Source organism: Mauremys reevesii, linkage group 1, assembly GCF_016161935.1.
Source record: "Mauremys reevesii isolate NIE-2019 linkage group 1, ASM1616193v1, whole genome shotgun sequence".
In the NCBI taxonomy this organism is placed as follows: domain Eukaryota; kingdom Metazoa; phylum Chordata; order Testudines; family Geoemydidae; genus Mauremys; species Mauremys reevesii.
Genome location: NC_052623.1, coordinates 117,030,113 through 117,043,680, shown reverse-complemented (window position 1 = coordinate 117,043,680; position 13,568 = coordinate 117,030,113). Strand labels below are relative to the sequence as shown.

General features: G+C 43.0%; 1 protein-coding gene across 3 annotated transcripts in view; it reads right to left on the bottom strand.

The window, feature by feature from the left end:
• The window catches only part of ST6GAL2 (ST6 beta-galactoside alpha-2,6-sialyltransferase 2), a 256,017-nt gene that overhangs the window by 153,891 nt on the left and 88,558 nt on the right, over positions 1 to 13,568 (bottom strand). For all 3 annotated transcript variants that reach the window (XM_039535105.1, XM_039535135.1, XM_039535116.1), the window contains one exon: positions 12,625 to 12,723. The gene's annotated coding sequence lies outside the window, so the exon portion shown is untranslated. The remainder of the gene's footprint in view (positions 1 to 12,624; positions 12,724 to 13,568) is intronic.

Sequence of the window (13,568 nt, the reverse complement as noted above, 5' to 3'; positions counted from 1 at the left end):
TGAGTTCAGCTCAGCAACCTGTAACTTGGATTCTTAAGGGAATCAAAAATCACCTCCAATATTCAACAGTGAAGAGAGGAGGAGGTGCAATTGGTGCTTCTGGCTCACACAAGGCACCCACACCACCAGGTACAGCCACCTATCCACAGCCTCTCTCCCTTCGTTGGGGTTTGGCACCCATGTCCCTTGTCTAGCGAGTCCTACTTAATTGATGGTGAGACTCTCTGTCATAAAGCAGTTTCATAGTTCCTCATTCACATAATCAGGGTGACAACACTTTATTCCTCCTGCCCCAATAACAAAGAAATTGGGGATCCCACAGCTGTCAAAGTAACCATTTTAGGCTGCCGTGGGCTATGCTAGGTGGGGTGGGTGTGCCTATGCAAACACGATCGGCCCCTGAAATTCTTTTCTACACTCGCCATAATTCACCACCAGATGTAAGGGTAGAGCTCATCCTGACTCTGCTTACATCTGTGAAGCAAAGAGGGAAAGGTTTCTGTCAGGATGGAGGGTGAAGGTGGAGCGGCTCTCTGCTGAGTTTGAACAACCAGACATAACGGGTATCAGAAGAGCTCAACTGCTCGGGGGGGCTTTGAAAGAGCATTTTTAACAGCAAGCCACAATAATGAGGTGTGGTGGACTGTGCACTACCAGGATCTGCAGTTTGGGGACCTGTTAGGAACTATGTGGTGCTTGGTGCAAATCTATGAATGTAACACGGAAAACATGCCTATTAATTTTGTGGTGCTTGCTGGACATTTATGATTATTACACTGTTTTTGTCACTGATCCTACGAGTTGTGTCAACAACTAAGAGGGTACTTTCACTACTGCCAGGCATTCTGCAGCATATGCTGGGAACTAATAATGATAAATTGATTTCCAAACAGTAAAGTTTATTGACTAACAAAAATACTTCAGAAATGGTGTGCAAGTTAAAACCTTAATAAATGTATGGAACAGAGCTTAAAGAAGGGGAAGGAACATTTATGTCTATTTTAGCTACACATGCATCACTGTGGCTCTCAGAGTATATGTGAAACTGTGGTTGTCCTTAATGTCCCCCAGGATGGAGGGGAAGGGCAGAGATGTGGCCCCTGATGCCAGATGGAATGTTGAGGGGGTGTATAAGGAGCTGCTATACTAGAATTGTCCATAGACTGCAAAGGGGAGCAAGCCTGGGATTGTTGAACCTATAGATCCAAAAGACTCTGCAGCATCTGTTTGCTGTTGGAGAAGCCCCATTATGTCCTGGTGCTTCTCCTTCTCCATTTTCTTACTGGGACTTCTGGGCCTGTCTCCTTTCTGCTCTTTCTATTCTTGGTGCTTAAGCCTTGTATTTTCTCTTTTTAAATCTAGCAATAGCTTGAGTTTTTCAGTTATATTTTCTTACTTTCTTTTTTAATAAATTTTACCTTTTTTAAGAACAGGATTGCAGTTCTGTGTCTTAAGAGGTCCGTGCACATGTTTTTTTAATTAGCTGGTGGCAACAGCTGATTTCTTTCTTTTCCCTTTCTCAGCTCTTCCCTGAGGGGAGGGGCTGAAAGAGCTTGGGGGTACCCCACAGGAAGGAATTCCCAAGTGAGCCTTCCTGGTCTGTCAAAGGGGTTCTGCGGTTGGGTGGTGGCAGCATCTACCAATCCCAAGGTCAGAGAAAAGCTGTAATTTTGGGAGTTTAATACAAGCATGCAGTGGCCAGTATTAATTTTTAGAGTCCTTGTGGGTCCCCCACCTTCTGCACTTGAAGTGCCAGAGTGGGGAATCATCCTCGGCAGGAGTGAAAAGCAGATAACAATGCTACTTCTCGATTGTGCCACTACCTCTTGTTGTATGAGTAAATTAATGAAGTTTTATAGCTGTATCTTGCTAAGTTTGGGGTGCCATCACTGTAATGGGAAATAAATTTACACACTTACCTGAGGTTCCTTCCCCTGCCTAGGGCTCTCCTGTGCTTGACTGCTGGGACTGACTGAACTGCAGTGGAATTTCAAACAGGGCCTGGCTCATGCCATAGATGGACCCCCCAATTGCATGTCCCCAATCCTCCTCCTTTTCCTCCTCCACCTCCTGCTTCCAGTCCATGCCAGGGGTTTTTGGCTCCGGAAGGTATCCATGGTGGCATGCAGAGTGGCGGTTAGGCCTCCATCAAGTATGGCATGCAGCTTGTTATAAAAGCAGCAGGTCTACAGCTTGACATGGGATTGACTGCTGGCCTCTCTAGCCCTCTGATGTGCTTGTCACAGTTCCTTCGCTTTCACGCGACACTGCTGCTGGTTCCTGTCATACTCCTTTTCCTGCATCCCTCATGCGGTCTGCTCATCGGTGTCCAGGCTTCTATGGCTGGTCCACAGCTGTGTTTGCACAGCCTCTTCTCCCCACAGGCCCAGGAGATCCAATATCTAGACCAGACCACACGTGGCGTGTGTAGCCAGCATTAGCAGCTGGGCAGTTGCACACAACAATGGAGAGCTGCAAGGTGGGCTTGCCAAGATGGGCAATCAGGAAAAGCATTTAAAAATGCATGGGGTTTTAAATGTGTGTGGGGAGGGGGAGGAGGAGCCTTCCAGGCTCTGTGACCCTTGGGCAGTGGAGTTCACAACTGTGACCAGAGCGGTCAGTGTTAGGCATTGTCGGACAGCTGCTGGACATCTGTTAAGTCAACATAGGCAACACAGTGTCTATATGTATGCTGTGTGGGCATCAGCACATAGACCCTAGCTCAGTGCCACTCAGGGAGGTGGTGTTACTATGTTGGTGTAATGGAGAGCTTACATCAGTGGGAGACAAATAAGTGTAGGCACATACATAACTATGTTGATGCAAGGCAACTTATATCAATATAACTTTGTAGTATAGACCAGGCCTTGGTACATGGGATTAGCATCCCTACTGGCAGTGGAAGACCAGGAGGTTTGAGTCCATAGGATCAAGGTTCACAACCCTGGAGTTCCTGTGCATTTGGGTGGAGGGATTCTCCTTTATGCTCCCCTGCAAACCCCTGTCAGCCACGGCAAGACCAGTCTTGTCTCTGGATCTGTAATTCTGCCAAATGGATTTATTGCCACTGGTTCCATTAACTTTCCACATTTTTTCCTGTCGGTTGTTGGCCATCTGGCTCTTCCCCTCAATTTTGCTTACTTCTTACACATAATTCGGGGACCAAACAGATGCTGCTTAGATCTTAAGCTCCTCCTAGATTGTAAGCTCTTTGGGCCAGGGACTGCATCTTCCTCTGTTTTTATATAGTGCCTAACCCAATGGGACCCTGCTAGGGACTGGGGACACAGAGATACTGCAAAAAATCCTCTATAATTCATAATTTTATTTTTAACAGTATCTGCTTGATAGTTGTGAAAGAGTGGTTTCTAGAAAGGTGGTTAATATTTTGAGAATCTGTTTGGCCAGCATGCACTATGTATTTTCATAAACCCAGAAACCGAGCTACCCCTCAGTGCTCGTTTTTCTTCCTCGCTATTGAATATATAGCTAGAAAGGAAATCACTCAGGAAAGAGTGCAGAATAGAGATTAATTATAGCAGAGCTCTTGCGCTGCAATGGTGAGGATTGTGCCAGCACTGCTGGATATTGATATGATTGGAAAGAAGAATCATCAGAAGGTTCACAGTCTTTTTTTGAGATCAGAGGCAATGTGTCTTCAAAGGAAGAACTCAAACATATCCGTATTCCCTATGGGGTTCCTCACAGATCTCTCCATGAAGGCCAAAACTTAATGAGATCATTTGACAATTATACCAGAGGATGCTAGTATTGGTAGGGTAACATGAACATGAGGAGTTAACCAGACATTGATGTGACCTACTGTGTTAAATAATAATCTGAATACACAGGTAGGGCTCAGAAGGGTGGCCCAATACAATCCACAACATAAGAACATACATAAGAACAGCCATACTGGGTAAGACCAAAGACCTACTGTGTTAAATAATAATCTGAATACACAGGTAGGGCTCAGAAGGGTGGCCCAATACAATCCACAACATAAGAACATACATAAGAACAGCCGTACTGGGTAAGACCAAAGATCCATCTAGCCCAGTATCCTGTCTACCGACAGTGGCCAATGCCAGGTGCCTCAGAGGGAGTGAACCTAACAGGCAATGATCAAGTGATCTCTCTCCTGCCATCCATCTCCACCCTCTGACAAACAGAGGCTAGGGACACCATTCCTTACCCATCCTGGCTAATAGCCATTAATGAATTTATCCAGTTCTCTTAAATCCAAGCTACATAACCCTAAATGCTTTACTTTGTAAATGTAAAGAGGGATTTGCATCTATTAATTTTAATTGTGGTGGGGGAGGGGTTGGGGGGAGGAAGGGGAAAGGTTAGCAAGGGAAGAAAAGAGAGAAATGTGGGAGAGTGAGGAAGATTGAGATAAAACTGAAGTACAGAAATCAGTGTGGTCTTGAATGAACTTGGGTTCAGTTTAAAACAGGTTAAGCCTTTGTTCAATATCAGATAATTGTAATAAAAATTTCATTTTTATAGCTATGTGAACATTGAGCAGGGGAGAATGAATGGTATGATATATTCTTATGGACAGAGCAAAGTAGCAGAAATTCATGGAACACAAAAATAAAATTAAAATAGATGGATTTTTATGTTATGTGATGTTCCTTTCTTACATCTTCAAAACAAACCCTTTCCTAAAAAATCCCCAAAGAATCTGCTTCTTGGAAGCTTGAATGTTTGGGTCTCCAAATACTATGCCAATGGCAACAGCACCACAGAAATGCCAGAAACTAAATAGACACAATGGGGTATGCAACTATAATGCAGGGTGTTCAGGCAGGTTCTATCTATCCATCCCAGTGAAATAACAAAAAAACAAAAAAATACATTTCTTTTCTACAGTGTATGCTGCATAACCAAACAATCTGAATGACAGTGTCATCTGACATTCTTGTCTTCATATCCTTTTCAGCACCTTACACAAATTGGACGAATAGGAGATTAAACTAGTGGAGAGCTCTGCTGAATTTGCAGAAACAAAAGAGATTTGTTGCCATAAAATTGGAATGCAATGCCCCATGTAATATGTAGCCGCCCTATATCTCAGAGGGCATTTAGCAGAAGCCAGCACATCATCCTGCAAGCAACTAGATACTGTCAGCAGTTGCTGAGATAATACAGTAGTTGGTTTTAGTTCCTTGATTGCAATTCAGTTGGCTGAAGTTGCTAATTGTTGCCAAATGTCGGCATCCATTATTCCACTGGTAGAAAGCTGCTCATTAGTTGCAATTTGATTTGATCTTTGACACTACAGAATTAGAGTAAGAGGTGAATGCACTCTAATTGTCTTTTAGCTCTGTCAATACAGATTAATATTGATCGAGTTGGATTAAACCCTCTTTTTTCCTCCTAAATTTTCTCCTAAGCAGAAAGTAAATCTGTTCAGCCATAAGATAACACACTGCAAAGGGTCCTGCTTCCAGACCACTGCCACTTCAGACAATGATGGCTTTGCCTAATTTAGCATACTCATTTATTTTGTGAAACAGCCTTACCAAATGAAATCTGTGTGTTTTTGGTTTTTAACCCTACATACAGTATCTACATAAGGCAATAAATTTAGACTCGTCTCAGTCAAATATTCTGTGCTCTAATGTGCATTTTGGAAGCCCTTGACCACCAAGTGGGGGAGAGACAGCACATACAGGGACATGGCTTCCTTTATATTGGTTACATTGTGGACCAGGGAGCAAAAATTGGCTATGGTACTGTTTTGATAATTAACAAATACTACTGAAAGATCATTGGTTTGCAGTGAGCAGGGCTGGCTCTAGGCACCAGCACTCCAAGCATGTGCTTGGGGCAGCACTTTCCAAGGGGCGGCACTCCGGCTTCCTTTTTTTTTTTTTTTTGCTTGGGGCGCAAAAAGCCGGGAGCCAGCCCTGAGCGGAGGTGAGCTGCGACAGTGGTGGGCGCAGAGAGGGCCGCAGGAATTAACCTGGGAGGAGGGGTGGGCAGAGGAACTGCTCCCCCCAGCTCACCTCCTCTCTACTGCTGCCTGCTCCCCCGAGCGTGCCGCTGCTCCGCTTCTCCTCCCTCTCTCCCAGGCTTGCCACGCGAATCAGCTGTTTTGCGGCATGCGAGGGAGGGGGGAGAAGCAGAGCGGCGGCGGCGTTCTCGGGGGAGCAGGCGGAGCAGAGGTGAGCTGTGGCGGTGGGGGGCGCGTGGAGGGCCGCAGGAAGTAGCCCTGGGGGGGGGCAGAGGAACTTCTCCCCCCCAGCTCACCTCTGTCTCCTCCCCGAGCGTGCCGCTGCTCCGCTTCTCCCACCTCCTTCCCAGACTTGCTATGTGTAGACAGGCCCTAACTTTGTTGTATTGCATTACCTAACGTTTCGCTCTCAACCTTTTCTCTCTGACCAGTCTGCCAAGATTGTTGTTCAGGTCCACATTATCTCACATCTCAATGACCGTAATCTCGTCCTCTCTGGCTTTGATGCCAGCCACATTGCCTTTGCTAAGTCTACTCAAAACGCTTCTGGGTAGGATCATCTTCTTTGCTCACTGCTCTGACCATGTCACCCCCTTCTTTGTGTCCCTCACCTGGTTGCCCGCACAATCACCTCAAACACAAGCATCTGCCTTTGCCATTAAGGCCCTTCCCCATTTAGCCTCATCCTATCTATCACATCTACTAACTTGTCCAGATGTCCACTTCCGTCTCTGCCCTGCCAGTGATGGCAGCCTCAATTACCCACTTGTCTGATTCCTTCTCAAGCACCTCTGTGCATTTAGTTCCCTACCTCTCACCAGGCAGGGGAAGGTTTATAAACCCCGCGCCTTATACCCCTCCCCAATTCTCTTTTTTAAAATCCCACCTCAAAATCTACTTCCACTGGGACGCCTACACACCACTCCAATCTGGCACTGGTTAGGCAAATGACGAGCCATGACTTCTGCATTTCTACTAACCTCTATTGTTTCACTGTTTCCCCATCCTGACAACCCACACCCACCAAATTTGTCTGTTTTGTTCACCGGTTGCATCCACCTGACAGCTAGATAGTGAGCTCTCTGAGATGGGGACTGTCTCTGACATTTATCCACACAGCTCCTACCACAACAGGGCCCTGATCCTTTGATAAGGTTCCTGGGTGCTACTGTAGTACAAATATATTAATAAGAAGAAGTTTTGAAGCCCTTTCGATGAAACCCTGGCACAGTTGTATGAATTAGGAATCCCATGATAGCCGTTGTTGGGCATTTCCTTGCTTTCTTGGTGTTACGGCTGATCAATTTTAATTGTTGCTTTGTCATTAGTTTAGCATTTACATTCTATTTTTAGTGGCAGACCCACCATTTCAAAAGTGGAATACCACAGAAGCCTTTCAAAGCAGCAGTGGTTAGTAAGCTGTAATAAGCAATACAAAGCTGATTGCCAACTGCTGCCAAAGTACAGTAACAGGCCCCTCTAGCAGAATGAGCTCCCAGAGTGTTCCAGTTTCATATATTCCACTAGAATTAGCACAGCAAGTGGGGTAGTGGAACAGCAGCAGAGCAGTTTGAGTACAGAAATATAGATATCAGAGATGGAAAAGACCGACGACTGTCATTTACTACACTCCCCTGCCAATGCAGAAATGTTCCTGGCAGTGAATTGTTTGCACTTTGCATTGTACCATTTGGTTTTTCATGTTTGCTATGCGTTAAGAAGATTTCAATATAGCAGTGACATGCACTGACTCTAGACCCCTCACTAGACCTGCACAAGATCTAATTAAGTACAGCAATTACAGCTTTGTAATCATTCATGCATCTTAAGTGTCTTAGCTATCTAATAATGCAGGCTGCAACAATAACTACAGATCCACGATGAGCTGGACAAAATAGGGGGAAATATTTTCTTGGCTATATCGGATATGATGAATCCTGCCGAAAGAAACCATCCTCTCCAGATTTTGCAGCAGGGCAGGAGAGCAGAACCAGCCCCTAGGAGTAGCTCCTTCTTCATCAAGGAGTACCGACAGACAGACCAATGCAGAGTGTGTGTGTGTGTGAGAGAGAGAGAGCGCATGCAGATGATGCAGATGGGGCTTTACCATTTAAACTAGAGACACTTGCTGATTGCCGATTGGTGTGCCTCTTTCCCCTACATTCTATTTTATGTCTTTTTCAGCTATAAGATCTTCAGGGCATGGATCTTGTTTTCTTATGTGCTGTAGAGATCCTAGCACAAGGATCTGATTCGGGGGCATTACCACAATATAAATAAACAGCAACAACAGCAAATCATCATTAGCCTCTGTATGAACAAACTGTGCCCCTAGCTTCTGGCCTCAAAACATATCCTGAGTCCCTGATTATTTGCAAATTCTAGTCAAAATTAGCCAGACATTTGCCTGCAGCAGCTCTCAAAGTCTGCTGGGATGGGATGTGACATGTGATCAGGAAGCCATGCTGCTGATGGTACGCCTCTCTCTGTACCCTGCTGTGACCCTCCTTCCCCCACCCCCCCGGGATACTTGTGCCTGTTTTGAAGATATGCTTTATCGCTCCTTTTTTTTTTTTTTGGCCAGTGCTGTTGCTGCTGCAAAAGTGCCCCTTTGTTGTGTGGAAAGGTGGCCTTACTCAACTGAGTAGGCCTCAGTGTGGGTGAGGTGTGATGGGTTCGGTCACAGAGACCCCCTTGGGACTGTCACCTGATGTGCTGAGACTACCTCTGAACCCGTTTTCTCTGCCTGTTTGGGAATCCGGAACCCTGTCTTGTTGAGCCAGATATGCTAATCTGCTGCAACACAGACCCAGGGTCTGAAACACGACCCCAAAGCTGCAGACTTAACTGAAAACTGCTTAGCAAGTACTCCTATCTCCAGCACCCAGCTCCCAATGGGATCCAAACCCCAAATAAATCCTTTTTAATCTGTATAAAGCTTATATAGGGTAAATGCATAAATTGTCCACCCTCTATAACACTGATAGAGAGATATGCACAGCTGTTTGCTCCTCCAGGTATTAATTCACTTACTCTGGGTTAATTAATAAATAAAAGTGATTTTATTAAGTATAAAAAAGTAGGATTTAAGTGGTTTCAAGTAATAACAGACAGAACAAAGTAAGTTACCAAGCAAAATAAAACAAAACACACAAGTTGAAGCCTATTACATTAAGAAACTGAATACAGGTAAATCTCACCCTTAGAGATGTTCCAATAAGCTTCTTTTACAGACTAGACTTCTTCCTAGTCTGGGCCCAATCCTTTCCCCTGGTACAGTCCTTGTTAGTTCCAGCTCAGGTGGTAAGTAGGGGAATTCTCATGACTGGCAGCCCCCTTTGTTCTCTTCCATCCCCTTTTATAGCCCTCCTCCATTCTTTCAGGACTGGCCCACACGTATGCAGTGGAGGCTTGCAGGTAAACAGAGCCATCTACAGTCAATTGTCCAGTCAATGGGAGCCATCAAGATTCCAAACCACCATTAATAGCCCACACTTTGCATAATTACAATAGCACCTCAGAGTTATATTTCATATTCCTAGTTTCAGATACAAGAATGATACATTCATACAAATAGGATGACCACACTCAGTAAATGATAAGCTTTGTAGTGATCCCTTACAAGAGATATTTTGCATAAAGCATATTCCAGTTACATCATATTCACACTTACAAACTTATTTTATAAAGCATATGGAGTGCAATGTCACAAGGTAATATCTTTTATTGGACCAGCTTCTGCTGGTGAGATGGACAAGCTTTCAGGTCTGAAAAAGAGCTCGGTGCAGCTCGAAAGCTTGTCTCTCTCTCCTACAGGAGTTGGTCCAATAAAAGATATTACCTTTCCTTTCTTGTCTTTCTAATATCCTGGGATTGACATGGCTACACCTACACTGCATAGACCTCAGTGAGCAGTTGCCATTAGAACACAACATAACAAATGTGGTGCAAGCAGATAGACTATAACAAAGCCACTGTTGATGCAATACACTCTTGTCAGATCAAAGTTGATGTAGGATGAGGAAAATATCAAAGTATATCGCAAACCTTTCAGGAAAATATGGACAGTTAAAACTATGAATAGGTATACACTATGTAAATGTGACACATCAAACACTCATCTGGCATAGTATGTATTGGTAATGAAAGGGAAATACATGGTAGATTGTGAATCAAATTGATCAGTTTTGCTTTGATGTAAAAAAAGATGAACTAATTTTTGCTTTATTATTTGGAAGGAAGACTCCTAATTATAGCCTATCCTTCCAAAAAGCGCAATCAGAATGGTTTCTGCCTCCCTTCTAAATACAAAGGATTGGCTCAACCAATCAAGGAACCAAAATTTATACCATGTAACCTCTCACCAATCAACCCAACTAAAAATTAAAAAAAAGTTAAGCAAATATTAGCTGCAAATTTTTCAGTGAAAATATGTCACAAAACTTCACTTTTTAAAAATGTGAAACATTTCGCAAAAATACCACAATTTTACAGAAGTTTTGCTATCGTGAAAACAGGCGAAATTCAGTGACAAATGTTTTGCAAATATTCCACTCAGCTATTTATTATGCAGTAACCACAGCATCCTGATATATCAGTTTTCAAAACATTACAAGCTAGTTCTATTGTGCTGGCTAACTGGTGGCAAGACACTAGAGCAAATCCCCCTTTTCAGGATTGAATTTGTTAGGCCAAATAGTTTGCTGGTACAAATGGGTGTCATTTCCAGTGGTGTCATTGGAGATAAGTCCATTTACAGTAGCAGAATATTTAGCCTGTTGAGTATGTATCAATGTTATGGCAGCTGAAAATTGGACCAGGACCTCTGTGGTTTGTAGGCAGTGGATCATGATCCAAAAGAGAATTTCCTGCTGGCTCAGTCAGAGAATCGGCACGAAACTTGTCTCAGCTGGAAACTTCTCTTTGCATATTTTTCAGTCCACATGAAAGAGCTGCAATACCTATTGCTCTGCAGACTGATCATGAAGAAAGCTTTATATTGCAAATATTGGGTCTGATCCTTCTTCCCTTTGAAGTCAAAATAAAAAATCTCAAGACTCTGAGGGTAGCAGCATCAGAACGATCATTAGTAACTTTCTTTTTGCAGCATCCAATTTAAAGGATGGTAGTCATGGTAATTTTTATACATGTGCTTTCAAATTATTTTTACACTTTTTTATACTTATCCTTAGAGGCTTTAATACAATTTATTTGTAACTCACACAATGTAGCCTTCCTCATTTCAGAGTCCGAGATTTTGTCCTGTCCGCATTATAGACTAACTCACTGTAAACATTTTATGTGTGAAAACTAATCTGTTTTTGGTCTAGCAAGGTAAAATAAAAGTACTGCAAAGCCTTGAGAATTTTTCCCCTCTTGCTACAGCTCTATAAATCAAAAACTGATTAAGTTGTTTCTTTACATGATGCTACTGGTACATTCTGCTCAAGGAGGCAATATGTTTTCCTTTTTGCTTTTATGGCACTTTTCTATATACCATGTGGCTTGCTTTCTTTATCTCTTAATTCCTTGGCTGTTTCAATTTTGGTTCTCTCTTTATTTTGCCATTTGCAAGTGTTGATAGTGTCAGGAAACCCTCCAAAGGTTAGAGATTCAGTTCAATTTGGATTAGCACCCATAAGTTTGGATCATCTGAAGCTTATCCAAATCAAGTCTGTAATATTTAGCTGGAAATATCATGAGAAAACGTGTTCCTGTGAGATTTCCAGCTAAATTTTGCAGACTCAAGAGGTTTTTGATAAGCTTTGGATAATCCTCCAGTCTATTAGGTGTTTATCTGGACAGAACCCAAATTCTAAATCTTTTGCAGTTTGTCCATTGTTGATTTTAACCTTATTCTACCACTATAACCTAATGGGCTTTTTGACCACTCAAGCTACCTAGCCAAGAACCTTTAGAATGTGAACAGTGCCATTCAGCTATTAAATGCCAAAGGTCTTTGATGGTTAGTCAGTATTAGCTTTAGAGGGAAAGTGGTCACAACTAGTAACATTTAGGGCTTGGCTACACTTACAGCACTTACAGCTGCTTGCACCCTGCAGTGCTGCGTGAAGACACTACCTATGCTGATGGGAGAGCTTCTCCCATTGGCATAGTTAATCCACCGCCCCAAAAGATGGTAGCTATGTCAATGGGAGTAGCTCTCCTGTAGACATAGCACTGTCAACACGGGAGGGGGGGGGGAGCTCCACATCCCTGAACAATGTAGTTATACCAACATAAGTTGCTCGTGTAGACCAAGCCCTACTGAGAGTTTTGTTATAATTTCTTGTTTGTTTTTCTGCCTCTGAATGAGCTGTTTTTGTTAGGTCATTTGCTTGGTTTCACATATTCATTAAATTAACTAGTTTTTGTGTTTAATTATGTATTTTAATACTTTCCTCTACATGTTACCTTTTAAAACACAATAACTTAAGGAAGCCTTTTATTGGACTTTGATAATGCCAGTGTCAGAACTGGTATCATTTTTCATCAAAAAGGCCAACAAGGCTCAGAAATTATAATGATTGTTTCTGATAAGTAGACGCATGATGAGAAGTGCTTCTCCATCCCCAGGATTAGCATTCTCTGGAATTCTTTTTAAATGCCTTAGCACAGGTATGAAGGACTGAACAGAAAATGCACGGAGACTGACCTACCTGTTCACCCTAGAAGTAGTCCTTTGGATCAGTCTTGAGGCAAGCAGGTGGAAGGATGTGAGGGGAGCTTGAACTGCCACTGTTTATGTTGTCCCTGATCTGTGGATAAATAGAGAAATTCAGGAATGTTAATCTGTAATTTTCTGCAGCACTACATTGACTTTTAAGTTAATCTATGAATATATATAAAGTTTAAGGATATTTAATATGAACTGTAATGGTTCTTAGCAAAATGGATCAATACATATAGCTTATAAGAAAGGATCATAGTACCCATTGGGAAAGATCAAAACAAGTGTCTAGACACTTCACTTTATTATTGTCACATAACTTAGACTATGGAAGCTAAAGGGACAGAAGGCAAACAGGGACAGAGTGACCAGCCATTGATGGCAACATTGCAATTTCTTTTTCACTTATGTCCAACAGTGAAAAGGGAAGAGGCATGTATAAAGCATGGGAGATGCCAACATTAGACATGTCACCCAAAGCAACACTTTGAGAGTGAAAACAACGAGGAGTCCTTGTGACACCTTAGAGACTAACAAGTTTATTTGGACATAAGCTTTCGTGGATGAAAACCCACTTCATCAGATGCATGGAGTGAAAAATACAGAAAGCAGTATAAATATTACAGCACATGAAAAGATGGGAGTTGCCTTACCAAGTGGGGGGGTCAATGCTAATGAGGCCAAATCAATTAAAGTGGAAGTGGCCTATTCTCAACAGTTGATACGAAGGGGTGAATATCAAGAGAGGTGGCAGAGGGGTAGCCAAGGCAAATTTGAGTGAGTGAGGCTGTGAGTGTGTGCAAGGTTGCAATGTTTGGAGGAGGGAACTGGGAGCAGACCTGCAGGACAGGAGCTGCCACTGAAGGGTGAGTACACGGTGGATTTGCTTTTCAACACGTTTAATTCCAGGGCCTCCCCTCTGTACTGGGCCAG